This window comes from Mauremys reevesii, linkage group 17 (genome assembly GCF_016161935.1).
Source record: "Mauremys reevesii isolate NIE-2019 linkage group 17, ASM1616193v1, whole genome shotgun sequence".
Classification (NCBI taxonomy): domain Eukaryota; kingdom Metazoa; phylum Chordata; order Testudines; family Geoemydidae; genus Mauremys; species Mauremys reevesii.
Window position 1 is genome coordinate 25,236,276 of NC_052639.1, and position 25,676 is coordinate 25,261,951.

Here is a 25,676-nt window from a genome sequence, read left to right on the forward strand (position 1 = left end):
TGGGCTATACAGGATGTTCTCTGTTGAGAGTATAGCTCAGTGGGTGAATGTTTCCCTGTAGGGTAATGGGTTCCTAGTTCCACTCCAAATGAGTCCCTTAAAGAAACTTTTTCAAATGAAAATCGATTTCACACCCATCTCCAGTATGTTCAGGAGTTCGCTGAAGTTGAGGGGGGCTTGAAATGAATTCAAACACTATTTTCCTATGCAAATGAATAAAGACCTAGCAGAGCTGCCCAGCAGCTGAAATCAGTTCCAGTCCTCAGCGTCTCTAAGAGGGACACTCGGTAGCTGAGGCATGTGGGACACCTCTGGGATGATGACAGGAGAAAAAATGCTGGATTCAATGAAAGCTGAGACCATAGGAGGAGAAGGTGAATGGCAACACCACACATAGTCATAACACTCAGACACGGGGCTTCACTGTCACTACCCCTGTGTTTTCCATCATTTATATCCAGGGTGAAAGTAACTTACAGGACTTACCGGTACTGCCGGAGTCCCGGGGGCGTGGCCTCATCCAGAAGGGCGTGTCCTCATCTGGAAGGGGCGTGGCCTCTCAAGATTTAAAGGCCCTGGAGTACCAGCTGTGGCTGGGAGACCAAGGGCCTTTACATGAACCAGGGCCTCCCAGCTGCAGAGGTAGCCCTTTAAATTCTGGCCCCAGCCCAGCCACCAGAGCGCGGCCGGGATTCAAAGGGCTCTGGGCTGACCGCAGCCGCAGCCCAGAGCCCTTTAAATCTGGCCCCAGCCTGGCCGCCGGAGCCGCGGGTGGGGGTTTAAAGGGCTCTGGGCTGCCAGCTGTGGCGGGAGCCTAGATCCCTTTCAATCCCCACAGCAAAAGCCGGTGCAGTCCGGCACGGCGTATTGGCTCTTGCCGCTATGCCGTACCAGCTTGTACCAGCTTACTTTCACCTCTGTTTCTATCCTAAGGAACACACCCTCCCCCACGCACTGTCACACACAACCTTCTCCCCTTGAGCCCCATCCAACCCTCCCCCACACACGCCACGGGACACAGCCTCTCGGTGACTCACCCCGATGGGGGCTTGTCTCTGCATCTCCCCAACAGGGGCGCAGGGAGCCGAAAGGGCCGCAGGAGTCCAGTGGAGCTAGGCAGGGATAGGAAAGACTTCCCCTCCCTTTCCTTCCCTCCTGAGTCCCGTTAATCTCACCCATCAGATGCTCCAGCACCAGGTGGGCTCAAAGCACCAACCTTCCCCTGAGCAACGGAAGGGGGAACCAGCTCTTTCACATGGAAGGAGGCTCCCCACCTCTGCTGCTGCCATTCTGCAGCCTTTCATATGGATTTGTATTAGCTAATGCAACCCCCCCACTCCTCTAATCCAGCCATGAAACATGGAGACAAGCTCCTGAAAGCAGGGCCCAGTGGTGCAATGGGTTAGTGCCCAGTACTTACAGAGCAGTGCTGAGTGGAGTGATGCTGAGGTTGTGAGTTCAAACCTCACCTGCAGCCCTAGTTTCCTTTAAGCAAATGGCTTCTGCCAATCAGTTTGCTCTGCAGAAAATACAATTCCTGCTCAGAAGACACTGAGGTCCCCTTGCTTTACAGAGAGCAGGGCAGATTCCACAGATCTACCAGGCTCTGCCCTCCACCAGCTGCCTGTGTCAGGAGGGGTCAGGCAGAACCCAGAGCACTCCCCCTCAGTCTTTGCTCCCCAAACCACCTGTGTGCTCACCCTCTGCGCTGTGAGACTCAAACCCTGCCTGGCTTGCTGTATGCTGGTGTGGTTTTCATCTGTCACGTTGATGTGCATGTGGGTCCTGTGTGATTTTGGTGGATGTCTTGCATAGTTCTGTGTGCATGGATGTGTGTATGATTTTTGCATTAATATTGTATTTTGCTTTGTATTCTTTTGATATGTGGGTTTTGTGTTTCCTGTTGTGGGCTTTTGCTGTATTTTTGGTGTGGATTTGTTCTTTCTATATTTTGTGAGGTTTTCCTTTTTGTGTATATGGCTCTGTGTGCTGTGTGGGTTTGGTTTTTGTTATGTCTGTGTGGGCCTGTGCAGTGTGTGATTTTCTCATTCTCTGTGTGCGTGTTTGTCTCTCTGTTTGTATCTTCATGTGTAAATTCACTGGAACTTTTCAAAATCTGCACAGCTTTGCCAATTTTCACCAGGAATTTTTCTCCATTAACAAATTCTCACTTGTTCCCTACCCGTTGGTTGTTCCCTACCCGTTGGTGACCATTGCCCCAGGGGCCTGTCAGTCTCAGGGTCCTGATTTCCCATTGGCCCTTCCCCCTTCTATTGGGACTGGGAACTAGCCAACCAAATCCCACTAAGTTTTAGTAAAGGGCCAACAGTCCCTTACACAAGCCAGCCCTGTGAGAGTCACCAATGTCCCGAGAGAACAGTACAAGCTGGTCCCATGGTGTAAAGGGCAGCACTCAGGACTCTGAATCCTGCAATCTGAGTTCAAATCTCAGTGGGACCTTGTGTTAGCTGGTGGTAAAGATCTGGTGCTCAAAGTGCTTTCCTGTCTCCAGCTATACAAAAGTGGGTCATTTCCCTCCTGCTGGTTAACTCCTTTCCCCACCAGAGCCAGGTCTTTGGTGGGGGTTTAGAAGTGGCTCTAGTGGTTGGGATTCTCACTGCTTCACCTGATGCCCACAAGTCTGGTGCTTGTAGCCACACTTTTCCTCTTGCTCACATGGCACTTGAAGAAAGCAGTGCCAGGGCCAGGCTTGATAGGCAGGAGGGAGGCAGAGTCCCAGGCTGGAGCCCAGCACACCTCTCCTCCTCTGGGCACCTGGAGCAGAGGCGGCTGGTGCTGACAGCTCTGAGGGAAGGCTTATAAGCCACAGAGCGACTGAGGGCGGGGCTAGACGAGGACAGGACCATGCCTATGTGTGGCCAGCAGACAGGCAACAAGACTCCCGGCCAGCCTGCTCCCTGCCATGCCAAACCCCCACTGAAGGCCACCCGCAGACCACCATGCGGGGTGGCTGCTGATGCTCTGTGTCCAACATCAGTAGACGGTAGGAAAGCAGGGCCAGCCCCCCTGGTGGGGCCTCTTACCGTTCCCATACCCCATGCTCACTTTTGCAGTGGGGCAGGAGATGTTATCCCAAGAGGCTTTTCTCCAGCTGGTGAGAAGCAGAGAAACATCCAGGCTCCCAAGGCGCTATGTAGCAACCCCCCTCAAGCACAGGGACAGAGGAAACTGCTCCACACGCTAGCCCGGGCAGCCGTCCATTTCCTTTGGGAATTCAGGAATAGCAAAGGCTAGACTGGAAGCACCTGGGGCTCATGCCCCAGCCTTTGTGACATCCAACCCCCAACTCCTTCCCGGGGCTCTAGCTGAAGGCAGAGCATTGGCCTGAGCGGCCAAGAAGAGGTTCCAGATTTGAAAGGAGCAGGACTTTCAGCACGAAGGTAAAACTGCATCAACACAACCACAACGGGACTTGACCCTCAAGTTCTTAATTCAAAGTCAGGCACCTTATCCGTTAAGCCATGCGGCGCCTTTTTCATGCGCTTCTTTGGAAAAGGTGGACACTGTGTTTCTTGGGTCACCTATTGAGGGGGGGCGAGACTCTCTGGCACAAGAAGTCGAGTTCCCAGTGAGATGTGAGACTTAATTATACGGGGCCAGGTGCAGGGCTTTGACAGGGAGGCTCAGGCATGGGGGATTGGGGTGCAGCGGACGGACCGGCTGTCTAGCTGTGGAGATTTAGTCGCACTGAGGCACAGGAGGGAGGAGGAGGAGGAATCCTGCTGACAGGCAGTGGCTGTGCAGAAAGAGGAGGAGTTCTGGGGACTTTCTTTTGCCTCTCTTTTGCCTGCCTGCTCACTCCTGTGGTGAACGGTGAAGATGCTCTTAACAAGCCCAGGTAGCTCAGGTGGTAGAGCATCAGGCTTTCAATCTGCAGGGCCAGGGTTCAAGCCCCTGTCTGCGTGCTCAGCTTTTAAGTTGCCTTGTGTTCCAGGAGCCAAATTCTGTTCACAGCCACATGCGGATTCCCAAAAGCTGTGGCCATTTCCTGGAAAGGCTCCTTTCCTTAGCAATCAGGAGAGAGGTCACATCCACAGGAGCAGGTGTAGAAAGCACAGTCTCTGGCTGCCAGGAAGCGGTGTGCCAGCATAGTGTTCTCTACAATGGCGTTTAGATCGGGATAATTTACGTGGCTCAGCACCCCCAGTTCCAGCACCTCTGCCCAGGCAGCTCCCCCAGCCTGACACACACACACAGCCCCTGCATCCTCCTCAGCCCAGAGGTGAGCCCCCCAGCTGAGTGGGGAATCAGAAGCCCCAGAAATTACCCTGGGACCAGCATGATCTGCCTCCGCCCTGCCCTGCTCTGCATGTATTCGGAGTGAGTCGGTTTCCCTGTCCTGCCATGTGTCTCTTCTCCTCCCCAGTTCCTTCCAAACCACCCCATTTCCCCTGCACCCCGGGCTGGGTCTCTGCCAACCCCCCTTCTCCCCTCCTGCCCCCAATATCTCCCTGCCCCTACAGGTCTATAGGGCTGGATCCCTCCCTCCCCCCTTCTCCCCTCAGTTCCTGCCTCTGGGGGTCTATGGAGATGGGTCTCTCCCCCGCCATCCCCTCTCCTGCCCCCCCATATCCCGCTGCCCCTATGGGTCTATGGGGCTGGGTCTCTCCCCTCATCCCCTTCCCCAATATCTCCCTGCCCCAGGCTGTGACGTGCTATGACGTGTGCTGGGGCTGTGCCGTGTGCTGGGGCCAGGGCCGGCTCCAGGGTTTTTGCCGCCCCAAGCGGCAGGAAAAAAAAATCTGTGATCACAATCGGCGGCAGCTCCACTGCACCACTTTCTTCTTCAGCAGCAATTCAGTGGCAGGTCCTTCCCTCCAAGAGGGACCGAGGGACCCGCTGCCGAATTGCTGCCAAAGACCCCGACATGCCGCCCCTTCCCCTGGGCTGCCCCAAGCACCTGCTTGCTGAGCTGGTGCCTGGAGCCGGCCCTGGCTGGGGCTGTGACGTGCTGGGACCTGCTCACTCCCCGAGGGCAACTCACTCACTTGAAACCAGCAGGACAGAAGGTGTCACGTGTCCATGGGCGGGGCTATGCAGATGAGCAGTGTCTGGCGGCAGTAGGGAGAGCAGCGAGATGAACCGAAGGAGCCCGGCGGAGAAAATTCTCTGCGTGTGGACAGAATCCCACCAGTTTTCTCTGTGTTGGGGGTGGGGGGCAGATTTCATGATATCATAGCCCCTGGGGGAGGGGTTTGAATCATAAGTCCAAAGTGGGAGAACAACTCCCCCCACTTGTGCTCAGTCTCCACTAGGGGGCTGGGCTGGGATCACTAGGGAGGGAAGCACAGGGAAAAACAGTTTCCCCTATGGAACCCAGGAGTCCTGGATCCCAGTTCACTCCACCCCCAGAGCCAGGGATAGAACCCAGGGGTCCTGGTGCCCAGCCCCCTCCCTGCTCTGACCACTCAACCCCACTCCCCTCCCAGGGTGGTGCAGGGGTCACTGGGTCTGTGTCTCAGCTCAGCTAAGGGCCTTGACTGATTTTCCCAAAGTGCTTCCTTCTGAATCCATCCGACGAAGTGGGGATTCACCCATGAAAGCTCATGCTCCAACACGGCTGTTATTCTATGAGGAGCCACAGGACTCTTTGCTGCTTTTACAGATCCGGCACATCTGCCCCCCCTGCCCAGTCACTGCCCAACCCCGTGTGGGGGCACCAGCACTGTGCCGGGTCGTGATGGGAAATTGTCCAAGCTGGCCCAGGAGAGACGTGTGTGTCCCTGCTGCCCCTGCTGGTGGGGCTGAGCCCTACTCTGTGTGTGTGTGCATCTGTGACACTGTTTGTATCAGTGTGTTGCTGGGCTAACCACTAGGAAATGGCTTTGCAGGATTTTGTATTCTGCAGCAAGTCACACACACACACATACATACACACACTCTGACGCACAAAGAGACTCACACAATCGCAAGAACACTCAGACACCACACACCCAGAGGGACATGCTAGCCCAACCCCCAAAGAGAGCAACAATCACCGCCCCCAGCCACACTCACAATCACCCCCCCCACACACCATAATATTCACAATCGTGCTCAGAGATACAACTGCACGCAGTTCACTCCCACAGCTCCCAATACAAGGACCTCCTGCCCCACACAGCATGTGCCAAGGCCTGCGGAACTCACTGCCACTGGATGGCTACCAATGAGAATGATCCCCTCATGCAGGATCATGTGCTTGGACCCTTTGTCCCCTCTTGGGGTGCGCTGTGCAGCGTGGCTGGGGATTGTGCAATGGCCCAGCACCAGGCAACGCAGAACGGACACCACACGCCCTGCCCTGCCTCAACTGAGCTACTCTCCTGGTGCATTGGAGACCAGCACCCCACACCGTGGCACTCCTGCCCCACAGGGGGAGAGCTGCAGCCCCCGCCACATTCCGCAGAGGGGAGAAGGGTCAGGCCAGCCAGCCCTTGTAAGATGGGGAAATCTCCACTGGGGTCGACGGTATGGGGGCTGCGACATACAGAGAAATAGTTGTCGTGCCGGCAGAGGGCGGCAGAGCGCATACACACACACACAATTGCAAACATACACAGACACATGCATGAATCCTGACACACACACACACAATTGCTAATATACACAAACACCCGCACAAATCTAGCCAACACCAACACAAGCCTGAGAGCCAGGGGAGCAGAGCAGGCTGGGGCCGGGTAACTCCACTTCCCGCAGGAGGTAGCCAGCCCCCCATCCCCCACGGAGGCCTGGGACCAGCCCCCCCTCTGCTTGCCCCCACGGAGGCCTGGGGCTCCAGCCTGCTCTGCTCCCCTGGCTCTCAAGCTTGAGGGGAGGGGGGAACCGCCCCACAGCACTCGCCGGCGGCGTGGCTGGGAGCCAGGGAAGTGGACCAGGCTGGGGCTGGGTCACTCCACTTACCATGCAGGGAGTGCAGGGAGGGGGGCGGGGCTGGGGCCATGGGGAAGAGCCGGGCAGCCCCCCTGCAGCAGCTCCCCACCCCCGCTCACCTCCACACCGCCAGCACCCCAGAGCTCGCCGGCACCGCGCCCCAACACCCGCCACCCCGGCATGCGGGGCCAAACAGCTGTTTAGTGCCGCAAGCCTGGAAGGGGAGGAGAATTAGAGCGGGGGCGGCGTGCTCAGGGCAGAAGACGGAGCAGAGGTGAGCTGGGACAGGGAGTGGTTCCCCTGCACGCCCCCCCCATTGCTTGCTGCAGGCAGCCCTCCCCCCAAACCTCCCAGCCCCCTGCCCCAGCTCACCTCCACTCCACTGCCTCCCCTGAGTGCGATTTTTGGTGCCCCCAACCACTTGGCACCCTGGACGGCCGACTAGTTCGCCTAGTGGTTGCACCGGCCCTGGCCACTGCCTATCATCAGGATTCCTCCTCGGTGAGACTAAATCTCCCCACCTAGACAGCCGGTCCATCCGCTGCACCCCAGCCCCCATGCCCGCGCCTCCCTGCCAAAGCCCTGCACCTGGCTCCAGACAATTAAGTCTCACGTGTCGCTGGGAACTCCACTTCTTGTGCCCAGAGAGTCTCGGCCCCCCTCAGTAGCTGACCTGAGAAACACAGTGTCTGCAAAAGCAGCAAAGAGTCCTGTGGCACCTTATAGACTAACAGACGTACTGGAGCATGAGCTTTCGTGGGGGAATCCCCACTTCGTCGGACGCATCAGTGTCTGCCTTTTCCAAAGAAGTACCTAGAGGGACTTTTACCATGTGGCCTAATGGATAAGGCGTCTGACTTTAGATTAGACAATTGAGGGTTTGAGTCCCTTCGTGGTTGTGCTTGTCCGGTTTTACCTTTGTGCTGAAAGTCCTGCTCCCTTCAGGGCCTGAACCTCTTCTTGGCCACTCAGGCCAATGCTCTGGCTTCAGCTAGAGCCCCGGGAAGGAGTTGGGGGGTGGGCGTCACAAAGGCTGGGGCATGAGCCCCAGGTGCTTCCAGTCTCGCCTTTGCCATTCCTGACTTGCCAAAGAAAATGGGCGGCTGCCCGGGCTAGGGTGTAGAGCAGTTTCCCTCTTCCAAATGTGCATCTGTCCCTGTGCTTGAGGGGGGTTGCTACATAGCGCCTTGGGAGCCTGGGTGTTTCTCTGCTTCTCGCCAGCTGGGGAAAAGCCTCTTGGGGTAAAATCTCCTGCCCCACGGCAAACGCGAGCACCTTGAGTGGGAACGGTAAGAGGCCCCACCAGGGGGGCTGGCCCTGCTTTCCTACCGTCTTCGATAATGGCCACAGAGCATCAGCAGCCGCCCCGTATGCTTGTCTGCGGGTGGCCTTCAGTGGGTGTTTGGCCTGGCTGGGTGCTTTTGTGCCTGTCTGAAGGCCACACCTAGGCATGGTCCTGCCCTCCTCTAGCCCTGACCTCAATTGTTCTGTGGCTTTTAAGCCTTCCCTTGGAGCCATCAGCACCAGCCGCCTCTGCTCTAGGTGCCCAGAGGAGGAGAGGTGCTGGGCTCTGTGACAAAGTGGGGGATTTTCTTAGGGTTTGCTGTGTTTTCCAGTGGTTTGCATGCACAGGGAGTGGGACTCAGTGTTCCCAGGTGTTACTGGTTTAACGAGGTGAGGAAAGGGAGTTTGTTGCTACAGAAGACCGGAGAGGGACTTGGGACCCGGCTGATGGCCTGGAGGATGGAGACCCCAGCGACTGGTGACCTGGTGACCCAGAGACCCAGCTCAGGAGTCACAGGCGGTTCTGGCCAGTGGGAGGACAATGGGCTGCGGGAGAGGACCCCGTGACCAACCTGTTCCAGCCAGAGGAGGGCGGAGAGGAGAGGAGGCCCAGGCAACCCTGTTTACCTGGAGAAAAGACAATGGACAGCGGTGGGGCTTGGGGCCGGAGATATCGGAGGCCTAGCTGGGAAGCGGGGGGCTTGGGGCTGGCGAGGGGAAGCAGGCAGAGCCCACCTGGCTGCAGGGGGACTGGGATGTGCTGTTATTGTGAGAGGCCAGGCCTGAGGCCCTGAGAGTTTCCTGTGCTGTGTTCAACTCTCAATAAACCCTCCTGTTTTACGCTGGCTGAGAGTCGCTCTGGGCTAGAGAACAGGGGGCCTCATCCCCTTCGGGGGTGAGGAGGCCCAGGGGTCAGAGCGCGTGGACTCCTGAGGGCCCACGGCGAGAGACAGACGTGCTAAGGCTCAGAGAGGGCAGCTCCAGGAGGTGGAGGGCCTGACCCCAAGAGAGAGTGGACCCCCGAGAAGGGCTGTCGCACTGAAAGGGGCACCCCCCATGGACCGCACGGGGCCAAGAGTGGGCACGATCTGTGAGTCCGTGACAGGCAGTGACATCACAAAGGCCTTTTGCAGGACCTCAGACTATTGGCCAAAGGTGGTGGGGAGGTGGTGACCTCACAGAGAGATGCTGACATCAGCCAGGCAGGACAGGGGCGAGGGGCCAGGGAAACCTCAGAGACCCTGTGGCTTTGCTTCAGCAAGTCTCCTTCTCCAGGTCTCTCTTTGAGGACTGGGGGAATATTGGGGTTCACGTACCTGAGCGCCAGGAGGAACCTCTTTCGAGTTTTCTCCTTCCCTTTTAGTGATTTTACTTGAAAACAGCCGACCCTGTTTAGACGGTAAGAGCCTCCTCGAGGAAGGGGTGTCCTGGGGGTGTCACAGTTCAGATGCCGGTGCTCCCCCGTTCAAGGAAGTTCCCGCCACCCTGATCTGTATTCGCAGGGTGGGAGAGAGCAGCATCCACAGCAGTGATTTGCTCCTGGCTGCTGGAGCAGAGCAGCAGGCTCAGCTGTCAGAACTTCCTGGAGCTATGAAAGGGGAGAGGCCCATGGCTCTGTAGCAGGACTGCAGGGCAGGCGAGTTCACAGAGGGTATTGTGGGATACTGGCAGAGGCCAGTTATGGTGATATAATGAACAGCAGTGTCTACACTGACACTCTGTCACTTTAAGTTTGCTGCAAAAAGCTCTACTGTTCTCATTGAAGTGGTTTTATTTTGCCACCAAAACAGGGCAGTTTTGTCGCCAAACGTGGCATTGCAGTGTGTACACCAGCCAAAAGCTGCTGACCGAGGGAGCGTTGTGTGTTTTCACATACCAGAGCAATATAATTCTGCTGAAATAACTTTGTAGTGCAGATCTGGCCAAAGATTCACACACACACAGCTTGCAAGGAAAACCTCACCTGCTCCTCTGCTTTGTGGGGCCAGGTGGGGCCCAGGTAGTCAGGTGTGAGCAGACACTGTACCTTAGTCACAGGCAGGCTCTATGGTTTAGCTGGTTAAAGTACCTGTTTTGTAAACAAGAGATCCTGGGTTCAACTCCCAGTGGTGCCTTGTTGAGATGTTTTGAGAGCACCTGGTATTGGCTACTGTCAGAAGACAAAATACAGAGCTAGATGGACCTTTGGTCTAGCCCAGTGTGGTTTTTCTTATGGTTTAAATTACACTCACAGGCACTGATAATAGAATTACTGAAAGTTTGGGATTTAAGAGCTGATAGGTCAGTGGGCCAAGCCCCTCGTGGATGAACCCCTCCCTCTGGGACAGAGGCAGGTTTGGGCTCTCGCACCAAATGCTCATTGTGGCTGCCAGAATCTGTGGGCAGCTCATTTAGTTTCCACCCAGGGTTGAGTCCCTGGTTCACACATCGAGGATAACAACCCTTTGTTTCTCCTGCCCCAATAACATGGAGACTGGGAATGAAGTGATCATTTCGGCAAGCAACCCAACCTATTTCCAACATACTGTAAATCCACATGCAGACTCATACACGAAACCTTGCAAGAAAATCTTCCTGAGGGGGTCTGAAGCACCTGCTGCTGGAGGGAAGGAGGGAGCTGTGGGTTGGGATTGAGGAGCAGCGTGAGGAGCGGGGGGCCTGTGGATTGGGATTGAGGGGCACTGGGAATAGAAGGGGCCTGTGGGTTGGGATTGAGGGGCACTGGGAATAGGAGGGGGCTGTGGGTTGGGACAGAGGAGAAGGGTGAAGAGGAGCAGGCTCTGGTTGGGAGTGAGGCTGGGGACTGGGTCCCAATACTAAAATTTAGGGGTTAGATCAATGTTAGGACAGGGTGGCAGTGGAGGGATGAGTGAGTCCCTAGACAACACAGTGAGTACAGTGCCTTCTTATTTTCCCCTTTTCCACCCAGGCAGGCAGGTGAACTCTACAGAGGCACCTCTGGGCTTGCACTGACTAAGGACAACAGCTGTGAGTGGGGTGGGAGAGGGGATGGCTCATGTTAAAGGACTTTTGGTTGCTGGACTTATGAACCGTAGGGAGAAGGACACTGCCTAGCTTATTTGGGGTGGGTCGTTCCCTCATGGTTTATGTTTATGTGTTGGGGCTGCTGACATGACTTCTGCTAACCCTGGGCTTACATTGCAGTGTAGACATACCCTGAGAGGGCATCTAGACTGTGATAAAATCCCTGTGGCCCGGCTGGCCTGGATGATCTGATTTGGGCTCCTGGGGCTCAGACTGGAGCCCAGGCTCGGAGACCCTCACCCCTCGTGGGGTCTTGGAGGCTGGGCTGAAGCCCAAGTGTCTACACTGTAATTTTATAACCCTGCAGCACAAGCCCCACAAGCCTGAATCAACTGACCCAGGGTTTGAGAATAGTGACTTGGGTGTGTTAATGGCAGTGTAGACATAATGCTAGGCTATGTCCACACTGCAATGAAACACCCAGGGCTGTCCCGTGCCAGTGCAGGCTCCCAGGCTAGGGCCATGGGGTGGTTAATTTGCACTGTAGACATCTCAGCTCAAGCTCAATATCAGGTTCTGGGAGCCCTCAAAGTTGGGAGGGAGTTTAGCAAAGTGAAAATGGTAAAATGGCAGTGGAGTATTGCCTGGAGTCAATGGCATTTCTCCATTGGTCTGTCTGCTTTGGGACAGGGACAATAACATGTCCTGCTGCTTTCGTTATTTCAAAGGGCGGTTTAGGATTTTCATTCTCACACACGGTGCACGAAGCAGGACTCAATCCTGGGTGGAAACTAAATGAGCTGCCCACAGATTCTGGCAGCCACAATGAGCATTTGGTGTGAGATCCCAGACCTGCCCCTGTCCCAGAGGGAGGGGGGTCATCTGTGATGGGCTGGAACACTGACCTATCAGCTCTTAACTCCCAAACTTTCAGTAACTCTGTTATCAGTGCCTGTGAGTGTAATTTAAACCATAAAAACAGCCACCCTGGGCTGGACCAAAGGCCCACCTAATGCTGTATTTTGTCCTCTGACAGCAGCTAATATCAGGTACCCAAAGAGTTACTCAACAAGGCACCACTGGGAGTTGAACTCAGGATCTCTTGTTTAGAAGGTAGGTGCTTTAGCCAGCTAAGCCATGGTGCCTACCTAGAGCTAAGGCACAGTGATGCCCACAGCTGACTCCCTGACAGCTCCACCAGGGCCTGACACGCTTTGCATGTGTTTGGATTCTGCAAAGCAGAGAAGCAGGTGAGCTTTTCCTTGCAAGCTGTGTGTGTGTGTGTGTGTGTGTGTGTGTGTGTGAGAATCTTTGGCCATGTCTGCACTACAAAGTTATTTCAGCATCATTATATTGCTCAGGTGTGTGAAAAACACACAATGCTCCCTCGGTTGGCAGCTTGTGGCTGGTACACACACTGCAATACCACGTCTGGCGACAAAACTGCCCTGTTTTGGTGACAAAATAAAAACACCTTGACGAGAGGTCTAGAGCTTTTTGCAGCAAACTTAAAAAGACAAATTGTCAGTGTAAATGCTGCTGGTCATTATATCACCATGACTGGCCTCCACCAGTATCCCACCATGCCTGCCGTGAACTTGCCTGCCCTGCATTCCTGCTACAGAGGCTGGGCCTCTCCCATTTCATAGCTCCAGAAAGTTCTGACAGTTGAGTCACCATCTGGAGGGAGGAATAGCTCAATGGTTTGTACATTGGCTTGCTAAACCTCAGGTTATGAGTTCAATCCTTGAGGGCCATTTAGGGATTGGGGCAAAAAACTGTCTGGGGAGTGGTCCTGCTTTGAGCAGGGGGTTGGACTAGATGATTTCTTGAGGTCCTTTCCAACTCTGATATTCTATGATTCTACACTGGGATTAGGTTGATATAACTGCATTGCCAGCCTAAGTAATGTAATTACACCAACCAAATTTTGTAGTGTAGACCTGTCCAAAGAATCACACACACACCTTGGGAGCAAAACTTCAGCTGCTCCTCTGCTTTACACAATCCAAACAGGAGCAACACTTGTCAGGTCCCAGTGGGGATTGGCAGAGAGTCAGGTGTGGGCAGACACGATGCTTTAAATAACAGCAGGTACCATGGCTTAGCTGGTTAAAGTGCCTGTTTTGTAAACAGAAGATCCTGGGTTCAACTCCCAGTGCTGCCTTGAGGAGTGGCTTTGGGAGACCTGGTATTGGCTACTGTGAGAAAACAAGATTCAGAGCTGGATAGACTCCTATGCTGCCCCTTCCTCCTGCTCACTGCTCTCCTCCCTCACTTGCCCTTACGGTCATTACAAAGTGGCAAGGCAGAGCCCTCCCAGTTTAAAAGTCCTGGGGTGGTGTTCCCCTGTTCAGGCCCCCTGGGGCCCTGCACGTCACACAGCTCTCCTGATTTCAGCTGTTAGTGAGGAGCCTCACTGCTAGCGCAGACTGGGCAGTTTCTTGCATGAGAGACACTCTCCCAAAGCAGGACTAATGCTTAGAGCTGGTTATCAGTGATTTCAGATCTGTTGGTCTGCAGCAAGACTCTCCATTGAGTCTTAACCAGCTCTGTTATTACACAGGGAAGAACAAAAGGGTGAAATGGTGCCTGGAACCCTTAAGAAGAATCCACCCCACCAAGTACCAACACTTGTTGCTATCCGCTCTCAGCTCAGTTTTGGGGTCACTCCTTGCCTTTATCAACCTGGGGGGGGGGCTCAGAAAATCATAGCAAGCATGTTCTCCAGTGGTGCAATTAGTTAGTGCACAGTACTTATAGAGCAGTGCTGAGGAGCTATGCTGAGGTTGTGAGTTCAAGCTGCACCTGGAGCACTGGTTTCCATTAACCAAGTGGCATCACCCCCTCATTTGGTCCTGTGGAATGTAGAATTCCAGCCCTGGGACACGGAGGAGAGGAGACAAACACGCTCCCTTCAATTATTACCTCCTCTCTAGAGCACAGGTCAGAATCTCCAATCCTTTCTCCCCCCACCCCAGCCCCTGTGCCAGGATCCCTCAAGCAGAGCCTGGAGTCCTGCCCTGGCGTCTGTACTATTGACAAACTCTAAGTGACAGGGACAAAACACTCAAATCCCGCCTGGTGCGGGAGCCAGGTTGCTCTTCAAATTCTGTCGTTGGTACATTTCCAAGTCTGGGAATGTCCCACAACAGCATTGAATGGGAAGCTGCCTGCAGAACAGTTACAGTGCACAGAGCTCCTGTGGAGGAGGGTGGGAATTAGTAACATTTTGAAGATCGTTTGGGAAATGAGCCTTTGCTGACAAGGTTTGTCTCTGTTCATATTTCACCTTCAGGTGTTATGTTGAGGATCTTTAATATATTTTTGTGAGGTTAACAACTATCTCCTCAACTTTATTTACTCAACTTAAAAATTGATGTCACTTGATTTTTGCATCTCCTGTGAAAATACAACTGACACGTGTGGCTTTCTACAGGGGTCATGATGTTAAAGTTGGGGAAATCAGGTCTTTGTACTTCTGTGGAGGGGGGGTTGCTTTTTTACAGCTGAATCACTGCCAGGCACACCGGGCAGTTAGCTGCACCCACTGTCCTTGCCGGGGCCCCTGCTGAACCCTGGGCGGCTGCACTGCCGTGCTGGAGTGACTCTGCAGGGGGAGAAGCTGCTGTGGAGCAAGGTAGAGCAGGTGCAGGAAGGAGACAGGGTCACTATTCACATTCTGAACTGCACAATTTTCCAAATTTGGGAATAGATTCATAGACTTAAGGTCAGAAGGGACCATTATGATCATCTAGTCTGACCTCCTGCACAATGCAGGCCACAGAATCTCACCCACCCACTCCTGTCACAAACCCTAACCTATGTCTGAGTTACTGAAATCCTCAAATCGTGGCTTAAAGACTTCAATGTGCAGGGAATCCTCCAGCAAGGGACCCGTGCCCCACGCTGCAGAGGAAGGCGAATGTCCGAGAACAATTCTAGGGGAAGGTGAACGCAGAGCAGTGACACTGGAGATGCCCAGACCTCCAATGGGGGCAGCGTAGAAATTAATATTGGGAAGATCATTTGTGAAATTAGTCGTCACTGACAAGCTTTGTCTCTGTTCCTATTTCACGCAATGGTGTTAGTTAGAGGCATCAGGACAGGTTTTACTATATTAATTAAACACTTAATTTTATTTACCCAAGCCAAAAACTTAGTGTCACTTATTTGTTCTCTGTCCTAGCAAGAATGAATTGAATTTCATGACTTTCTGGAAAGTGCAGCGAGATGAAATGTGGGGAATTCAGTCTGTGTGTTTGTGAGCTGATGTTTTCCTCTCACAGGTCAGTGCCTGCATTGAAATACCAAGAGGGATCTAAGGGCTGGTGTACGCTGGGCACTGAACTGACAGAGCGACGTCTCTCAGGGTGTGAATCCCCCCTCCCCCCAAACCCATAGAGTTAAGGTGACCTAAGCCCTGGTTAGATAGTGCTAAAGAAAAGGAAGAATTGTTCTGTCAATGCAGCTATTACAGGGATGGGAAAACCCCTCCAGTCACTGTCTACTCCAAAGTGCTATAGCAATGCCACAGCAGCATTTTAAGTGTAGACAGAGTGAAGCTAGATCTGGCTCCAATTTGCACTGTGGATGCTCAGGCACTAAGACTACAATAATAACAACAACAGCACAGTGCTTGCGTAGTTGGCAGGATTTAAACCTGCATGAGGTGACCCCAAGGGATTTCTAGTCCATCGCCTTAACCACTCGGCCACACCTACTTGATGTACAGCTGTTCCACTGCATGATGATTCAGTTCTCACTGAATTGTCACTTCAAATTGTTTGCTCAGACCAGCTTCCCCAGCACACTCACGGCTGCGCATCAGTGTAAGTGTGTCCTGGGCTGAACAGTGAGAATTCCTGCCCATTTCCCTTCTGGCTGGAGCAGGCTGAGAGTGTGTTTGTGTTAATGGCATTGCTGTAGATTGTTGTTCATTCCCCACTCTGACAATACAGGGAATAAGGGAATCTCTCTGATTTACCCTACTTTTGTTGTTACAGTGGATGAAATGACATTTTCCCCTATCCCTGCCCTGTTCCTGCTCTTTGTTATAGTTCAATATATTTTAACTGAGGAAAATGATAATAAAAATATCTGCTCTCCAGCAAAACTTGAAGCAACATCAAAGCAACGGGGAATGAAACAATTTGTTCCCGAAGAAGGAACTTGATGACTAACAATTGCTTTGAAATGGGGGAACAGTCAAACCGTGACGCTCAGGCTTTGGCCAGCCCTAATCAAGGCATTTCTCACATTCTCTCCCATGTGGCTTGTCTGATGTCTAATAGGGAACGTCCTCTGATTGAAGCTTTTCCCAAATGCAGAGCATGTGTAGGGTCTCTCTCCACTGTGGATTCTACGATGTCTGACAAGGTTTGAGCTGTCAATGAAGGTTTTCCCACACTCAGAGCATGTGTAGGGTCTCTCTCCTGTGTGGATTCTACGATGTCTGCTCAGGCTAGGGCTCTGTTTGAAGCTTTTCCCGCACTCAGAGCATCCATAAGGTTTCTCACCTGTGTGGATTATCTGAGGTGTGATAAGGGCTGACGTCCGACTGAAGCATTTCCCGCACTCAGAGCACGTGTAGGGTTTCTCTCCTGTGTGGATTCTCTGATGAGCGACAAGGGCATATCTCCAACTGAAGCGTTTCCCACACTCAGAGCATCCATAAGGTTTCTCATCCGTGTGGATTCTCCTATGTGTGATAAGGTAGGAGCTCCGACTGAAGCTTTTCCCACACTCAGAGCACATGTAGGGTCTCTCTCCTCTGTGGATCCCCTGATGTGTGAAAAGGTCTGAACTCCCATTGATGCTTTTCCCACACTCATGCCATGTGTAGTGTGTCTCTTCCAAGTTGATTCTCTCGTGTGTAATAAGGTCTGAGAGGCTACTCAGGTTTTCCTCTGGCCTCTGCTGAGACTCACAGGCTTTTGCTTTTTCTGGGAGTGCACAACTCTCGGAAACATTCCCTTTGGGTCTTCCTGATAATGTCCTATGTGGTTCTACTTGCTCAGCATCTTCCTACTGGGGATTCTCCTCATTCTCACTCACCATCCCAACACCTGATGGGAGACAGAGAGAATCCAGACATAGGTCACTCCCTGCGCTGGAGAGAAAGGAAATCTCAGAGACAAGAAGGGAAAAGGGGATGAACAAACCAAAATACGTGTGGGAGAGATCAAACCTATCAGGAGCTCATTTTCCTCAAACCCTTCCCCAGATGAGAGAGGAAGGGATCAGTTCTGGGTGTGCATCTCACCACAACACTCAGGGGAAAGTGAGATTGGGGAGGGACCTGCTGCCAGTTGTCAGTTAGGGTAGGTGGGAAGCCATGAGTGACATCTGCCTAATGATTCCACATCTGAAGGGAACAATCCTGAACTTGCAGAGCTCACAAGGTCTTTGTAGGGCATCCCAAATGTTTCCTGTATTCATGGAGAGTTTTGAGTTGGTTTAACCAATCCCTCACCTGTGCAGGCAGCTCTCGGGAGCACTTCTTTCTCAGAGCCCTGGCGGTCTGGGACCCACGGCTCTTCCCCTCGTTCCAGCTGCGAGATCACATCAGGTTTGGAATTTAGAAACCCTACGCCAGGCAAAGAAAACAAGGGAGGTCAGTGGAATTTGTGGGATACTTGTCACAAAGAATAGTCCACGGTTTTAACCGCAGCTCATTTTTAAGCAGTAACGTCCCAAGGCCAGCTTCCTTGGCTCAAAGTGGCAGGAGAGTTATTATTATTATAAATCATATGTATTACCTTAGTGCCTAAGGACCAGCTAACAGTGGGTCCCCATTGTGCTAGGCAAAGTACAAACACAGAATAGTAGATGGCCCATGCCTAAACGATTTACAATCTAACTAGACAAGACAACCACAGAATGGGGAAGGGTAGAACCACCCGATAACGAAATAGATATTAAGATGCTTAAAGAAAATTTAGTTTGATAGCATCCTGTCTGGCAAGAAATCACTTATCAACAGTTGTGGTACCCTCATTTCTGTATTGTTTTATCTTTATGTCCACCACTTTTCTGGTTCTGTAATTTTTCTGCCAGCGGTATAATTAATTTTGCTGGGTGTAAGTTAATTAGGATAGTAGGATATAATTGGTTAGGTAATTATGTTGCAATACGTTAGGACTGGTTAGTTACATTTCAGTAAAATGATTGGTTAAGGTGTAGCTGGGAATATGACTATATAAACTGGGGTCAAACAGGAGGGGGAAGGGAAATTGGAATCAGGTTTATTAATGGGGGAAATGGGAACAGGGACACAGACAAGGCTCTGTGGCCTCAGAGCTGGGAAGGGGGATGCAGGCTAAACGCTCTGCGGCCTCAGAGCTGGGAACGGCACACTGGGAACAGACTCTCTGGGCGTACAGCGATGAGCCCGACTGGTGTGAAGGGCTTCGGAATCTGCTTGCTTGGAAATAACCCCAATAAACATCGCACTATCTGCCCTTCGGACTTCTGGTCTTTTGCTGCTTGCTGTCTGCGTGACAAGAACCAGGGAAGTGGGCGGGGAGGAAAGCCCTCTAACAAAACTGACACGACCTGATAACCAAGAGGTGAGCCTTAGGGAAGGTTTTAATACACTTTGTAACTGATGAGGATTCCCACGAGGACTGATGAGGGTGCAATGGTAAATACACATTTAGATCCTTTTCTTGTTTTATCTCTTTTCCCATAAGGCTTAACATCTGGCGCAGTGTCATGGATGCACAGGATCTGTGCAATGCCCTGGCTTTTAAACAGTCCTTGGGAGGTGCCCTTGAGTGCGCTGGACCCCAAGGGGTCCCACTCTTCCACAAGGAGAGACCATGTAGCTTCAACACTTGAGACTGAGCCTCTGGATTCAACACTCCTATTTCAACCTGTGAGCTCTGCCAGCAGGTCCAGCTGAATGACACTCCTGTTCAGAGACTGCTCCTCATTCATGCTTCAATGCACCTCAGCAAGTTTTGCTGTGACACTGGGCAGACTGTTAAAATATAGCAGGGTTTATTAGTCAACTGAAACACAGCATTAGAAAGGCTTTAGATTAGGACAGAGAAGCAAAGAAGACAATATAGTCCATATTGGCCAATGCTCTTGAGCCAGGCTGCTGTTAAAAAAATCCCCTCCATAAAAGTATTAAGCGTAGTCTTGAAGCCAGATATGTCTTTTGCCCCCAATACTCCCCTTGGAAGGCAAGACTAAACTCCCTAGTGTCCACTTTATAGCCACTGGTTCTTCTTCTTCTCCACGGCATCGCTCGTGGAGAACAAGGACCTGCAAATCTACAGTCGTACTCTATCTTTGTTTCAAGAATGAAAACAAACTAGCGCCTCAGAGGACCGGAACGGATTTCAGCTGATGGACAGCTTTCCTCAGTGTTTGTACATTTTAACAGGAATATATTGAATGATGAAATTCATTTCACGTCCCCGTTCAGCGGAACTCCTGAACATACAGGAGATGGATATGAAAATATAGATCACTTAAAAAAGAGGACATGTAAGAGAGCAGCTGGACTTGAACCAGAAACCTCTCGATCCGCCCTCAAATGCACCACCACTGAGTTCCCTGAGGCAGCTGAGTGTTGGAGCCAGTGATCTTGAAGAGTATGAAGGGGACACTTATTTCAAAGAGCTTCTCTTCCATTCCCAGACATGAGTGGTTTTAAAAATGGAGTTTCATTACATTTTCTATGTGCATGTAAACACCACAGCTTGCACAATCCCCACAACTGCTCAGTCTCACCAGAGCACAATAACTTTGGAGGCCCCACACCCAGCTACCCAGCTCTGCAGCCTTTAACCTCTTCAGCAGTTCTCCAATGCCTTAAAGCCACAGGGCACAGCATGGAATTTGACCCCATTAATCCTAAATCAATTTGGATGAAAAATCTTTGCAAAAATAGTTCGTTTTCCAAACCAAAAGCATCTCCCGTTTGTGGCGTCCTTAAAGTGTCTCTTTGCACAAAGAGGAGACACTTTAATTTGGAAACGAGATAAGATGCTTCAGTCAGGGTAAGCAGTTGCTCCCCTTCATGATTGAAAGATCATAAAATGCCAGTCAAATTGACTCTTTCAGCCCTTACACAGCAGACCCCACTGACGGCAACTAACCGGGGCCGGGTGGAGCCAGCTCACCTTATCAAACCTTCCCATACCCGGGGGAACGGGAAAGTGCGAGGCTGCAGCGCCACCTAGCGGCCACAGGACAAATCGCCGGCTGCTGCACCTGTGGGCACTGGGAGTTCGCTTAACATGGAAAGCTGCCTAATGCAAGGTTGGCAAAACGGGGGTCTGCTGCACTACATCATCATCTGCAATGACTCAACCCGATAGGACACCTCCTGTGCTACGCTGCTACTAGTGACCCTCTCAAACAGGTCCCCACAGCTCCCCAGCCTCCCCCCACCAGGAGGCAGCTAGGAGAGGCTTGTTACACTGCTCTACAGCCAAAATGCTTCTGAAATAAATGGAGTCCAACTTTACTAATTCTGGGTCACTGAGAACGAAAATGATGCTTAAAATTCTTGATTGGCTCTAGTTTTCAAGATATGCTATTGGGTCAGTATTTATGACCCTTGACTTGGGAATGGCGGAGGATAAGTGAGTTATAAAGGGACAGGATCTCAATTTAAACCAGTAATGACTAAAATCCATCTTTGACTGGATCTATGAATAAATCTATGAATGGCTTTGGACAGTACTTGCTTTTAGGCAAAACAATGAAGGATACAGTCTGAAGCTGGTATTGCCTCATACATGATATGAATTGCATCATGTTATTCCTAGAAGTCATGGATGATGCAATCATAATGAAGCTGAACCAATTGCCCTATATCAGGTCTAGAAATCATACAGCGTCTTGCTCTCTTATTTGTCAGTGTTTGATTTTGCAAAGGGACCCATTTCTCTTTAGCCAAAGTGAGCAGAGATGCCTCGTACTTGTGTGAACAGTGCAGATAACTTGTGCTATGTTTGTGGTGAAGTGACTTTTGCATCACAAAAGTGCAGTATAAACACTATGGTAAAGAAAGCCTATCACTTTTCTTTTGGCTGCAAAATTGGAGATCAGGTGTGTGTTGGAAGCAATGAGTGTGGCAATCTCAGTGAACCGACGGAGGGTGATGGTGGTCAGAGAGAGACAACGGAAGATTAAAGGGGCAACGATGGGCATAGTGATGATGATTGTGTTGTATTTCATTCCTTAGAGCTGGTGCCACGGCTGTCCCTTTAGCCTTGTAGTTTACCAAGAGTAAAACTAAATATCTGTTGAGATACAAGGGAGAGTCTGTGTCCATTCCTGCTAGCTGCACAGGGGTTTGACATTGCTGCTTTCAATCCTCCGGCCCTGCCGAGACAAGGAACAATTCAGGCGGTCACTGAACTGAAGGAGGGAGATGATTTTCTGACAGGGAGGGACGGCTCCTCTTAAAGGTGTTTGGCAGGCAGCCTCCTTCCCAGGTCTGTCCCGACAACACCCAGTTGAAAGGACTCTCCTCAGCCCTTCTCAGCCCGGTGAAAACGAGCGAGTGAGTGAGCGTGGGGAGAGCGAGCGACGGAGAGATGGATTGAGCGGGCCGGGACCTCGGTGAAGGGGCAGGATGAGGGTGTTCAGTTTTGTTGGGTCAGAAAGTTGGCAACCCCAGATCCAGGGAAACAACTCAAACACCCAACGAGTCTGGCCAGGGCAGGACATCAGCTTTGAGGAGGGTGGGTGTGGCAGTGACATCACAAAGGCCTTTTGCAGGAACTCGGCCTATTGGGCAAAGGTGGTGGGGAGGGGGTGACCTCACAGAGAGACCCCGACATCAGCCGGGCAGGACAGAGGTGAAGGGCCAGGCCAGTCTCTGAGACCTCCCGGCTTTGCTGCCGCAAGTCTCCTTCGCGAGGTCTCTCCTCGAGGGCTGAGAGAGAATTAGGATTCACGGATGTGAGCATGAGGAGGAACCTCTGTGGAGTTTTCTCCTTTCCTCCCACTGACTGTGCCGAAAAGAAACTTCCCTTTGAGAAGGTAAGAGGCTCAGAGAGGTTTGGAACCTGTTCAGTCTGATCCACCTGGCGCAGGCAGCATTCTAGGCCCAGACAGCACTGGCTTCAGGTGGCAGAATTTGATTTCCTCCCTAGGTTTTGATGATTGGAATCCCTGGGGACATTGGGGTGTATCCTTTTTGGTTTCCCTTTTCCTCTTTCCTCCCTCCTTTCGCCTCTTGCTTCTTTTTTCCCTTTTCCCAGCTTCCCTCCTTCTATCAAGGAGGGAAGTGTCTGGAGTGTGGGCAGGGGAGGGGGTTGCTCTCATTGCAGAGGTCCTCACCAAGAGGTGGGGCTGGATCTGAGAGTGATCCCCTGTGATGGTGACCTGGGCCGTCCTTTGGGACATCTGGTGAGACCCCTCAGCCTCCCGCCCCTCAGAGTCTCAGTGGTGATTGGCCGAGCAGGGGGCTATCGTGAGCGAGGAGACTCAGGTCCTTTTGGTCTTTTTTCAAATCAGGCAAAGAAGTCACAGCCGATCCAATGTACGGGATTAATCTTGCTGCTTCTCTCCATTAATTGTCTCTTAGCAGGTGATGATTTCCTCTAATGTTCTAGGTCTTCTAAAATCCTTGCTGAATAATTACTATGAACCCCTGTTGGTCTGTAGCTCACTTGAGAGCACTTTATTCTGATCAGTCAGCGTATGAAATTGAAGATCTGAGAGAGAGGTTGAAAGTCAGGAGCAGTGTTTCCTCTAATTTGCTATGTCCGTGTGCGGAATGAATTTTGCTGAGTGCACCAATACGGAGGTGAGGTGTGACACATCACCTGTCTATTGGTGCTCATTCCAAACTTCATTCTGCAGATGGATCGTGTGTGGCGGGGTGAGGCTGAAGGGTTAGGAGTGTGGTGGGGTCTGAGGTAGAGCAGAGGGTGGGGTGAAAGGGCTCTGTCTGGGGGAGCAGTGTGTGGGGTGGGGTTGGGGATGAGAGGCTGAGAGCTGGAGCAAAGGGTTGGGGTGCAGGGGTGTGAGGGCTCCGGCTAGGGATGCGGCCTCTGGGGTGGGGCTGAGAATAAGGGGCTTGGAGTGCAGGTTGCCCCAGGAGAGAGGACTCCCCCACAGCTCTCTCTCACCACAGCAGATCAGGGTCAGGTGAGAGGGCACCTGTCTCCTGGCCACAGCAGCGCTGGTGGGGCTTGGCTGGGTCGGGCTGGGGCAGGGGGAGGGAACAGGATTTATTTTCCTAAGTCAAAGGAGGAAGGGATGGAGTTATGCTTCAGTTTTTACCTTATAAACTTAAGTCCTGTCTAACCTACAGGACACTATGGGAATAAGACACCATGTCATGTGGTGACATCACAAGAGCAGAGGATGTGAGAACTACAGCAACTGAGAGGGTGGGGGGGTTAGAATCAGATTGTTTCAAATGCTGCATTCGTCGGCTGACATTTAACAGCAACGCTTAGCTAACACAATGGAGAAAGGAAGTCTCTGCTAAAGATTCAACCTGCCCCTTTGGCCAACTCCACCCCTTCCTGACCGGAGTGTGCTCAGAACACCCCTCCCCCACACTCACACCATCACCCCCACACAAGCCCACAGCTGGGAACCCAGCACAAAGCAAGGGAGGAGTTGCTTGGCTTATTTTACTTTTACTTTGCAAAGGTTTTTAAAAGCATTTTCTGCTCCTGTTCCCCATGATGGAGAAGCAGATGGTTGTGGAGAAGGGGATCTGCAGTGGTGGAGTCGGGAACTTGGGGCGAGGCAGTGGGAGGAGTGTGTGAGGGGAAGGGGCAGTCGGGGTGAAGGGAGGCTAAAGGGGTCAGGTCAGGCAGCTGGGTGCGGGGTTTGGGGAGGCTGAAGGAGGCAGTTGGATGTAGGGGAGACTGAAAGGGCAGCTGGGGAGGAGCCTGGGGGCAGGGGAAAGCTGAGGGGACAATGAGGGGAAGGGACCGGGGCAGTTGTGGGAGGCAGAAGGGGCAATTGGGGCAGTTGAGGGAGGCTGAAGGGGTAATGGGGAAGTTGAGGGAGGATAAAGGGGTGATGGGGGCAGTTGGGGAGGCTGAAGGGGCAATGGGTTGAAGGAGGCCGGGGCAGAGAGGCTGCTGGGGGCTGCTCGTCCCCACGGGAGGAGGAGGAAGAGGAGCTGCCCTTCTTTCTGAAGCTGTTTCCTGTTAGATCTTGCAACTTCACTGTTCCTGAGCAGGGTCCTGTGATGAAAAGGAAACTAGAGAGATTCGTGGTCCTGCTTTCAGCAGGGGCTTAGGCTAGATGACCTCCTGGGGTCTCTTCCAACCTTCATTGTCTACGATTCTGTGTTTCTGTGGAGGACAGGTCCATCAATGGCTATTGGCCAGAGTGGGCAGGGATGGTGCCCCTAACCTCTGTCTGTCACAAGCTGGGAATTGGGCGACAGGGGGTGGGTCACTGGATGATTCCTGTCTGTTCATTCCCTCTGGGGCACCTGGCACCGGCCGCTATCGGCCGACAGGACACTGGGCTAGATGGAGCTTTGGTGTGACCCAGTCTGGCCGGTCTTCTCTTCTAATGCTCTTCTCACATGCTCAGTAACAGCTGCAAGCTGCTGCCCTCACGCGCCATCAGAATCTGCTCCCTGCAATCAAAGGCCGGAAAATCCCCCTGAAGGGGGGAAATCGGAGGGGCAGGATGGGCAGAGGGACAAAACTGGGACAGGATCAGGGGTTCAGACGGGGGCTGCCCTGCCAGGTAGGTGCAGAAGGGAAAACCCCCAGCTAGAGGGAGGCAGAGGGGATAGAAGTCCCCACAGATGGGGTGAGCCGGCAGCAGCAGTTCCACACTAGGGTGTGGTGGATGGTAGAAGGACTCGTGTTCCTCGCAGGATGGTCCATCTCAGCCCCCCCTCCCCAGGGCTGTGGTGTTAAAGGCCCCGAGTGGCCCAGTGCCCAGGCTCCACCGCTCTGCTCTAGCTGAAATGGTGACTGAGCTGCCAAGGGAGATGTGATTCAGGTAAATAGTTTAAACCTCCCTCCCCCCATCCCCTCATCATAAAGCAAACTGATACTTTTAGACGTGTTTACGCCGTTTCAAAGAATTCCTGGCCAGTTTCCGTCTCGGTAACATGTCTGCTTGGAGCCTCAGAGTAGCTCAAGATTTGTCTTATCTGCTGCTCTGATTGCCTGAGTTAGTCTCCCTGTCCTGAGCTCCCTGGAGTTCTGCACCTTTTCATTGTTTATTTCTAGCAATGGTATTTGGATGACAGTGTCCAGTAGTTCAGGCACCCAGCTGAGAGGCAGGAATTAGGACACACCGGGGAGCTGATCCCCCTGCCCCACTCGCTCTCATTAGTTAGCCCCAATGAACCCCCTTCAAAGGGAGAGCTGGACAGAGCCCCACCACGGCACACTGCTTCGTGCACTGACCTGAAACATGGGGGACCCTGGTTCAAATCCTTTCTCCCTTGTGGACAGTGGCGGGGGGCAGGGGTGATGCTGGCAGCCCAAGCTCATGCCGGTGGCCTCAGGCCTCCCTGAGGCACAGATCTAGCCCAAAGGCAGACTTGCCTAGGTGGCAGGATAGTG

General features: G+C 52.5%; 2 non-coding genes across 2 annotated transcripts; both read left to right on the plus strand.

Annotated features, from left to right (window-relative positions):
• Positions 1–2,388: 2,388 nt before the first annotated feature.
• On the plus strand, positions 2,389–2,460 carry TRNAQ-CUG. The gene has a single exon. It is a non-coding gene; the product is annotated as a tRNA-Gln (tRNA).
• Positions 2,461–3,853: 1,393 nt separating this feature from the next.
• TRNAE-UUC lies at positions 3,854–3,926 on the plus strand. Its single transcript has one exon. It is a non-coding gene; the product is annotated as a tRNA-Glu (tRNA).
• The last annotated feature ends 21,750 nt before the right edge of the window (positions 3,927–25,676 follow it).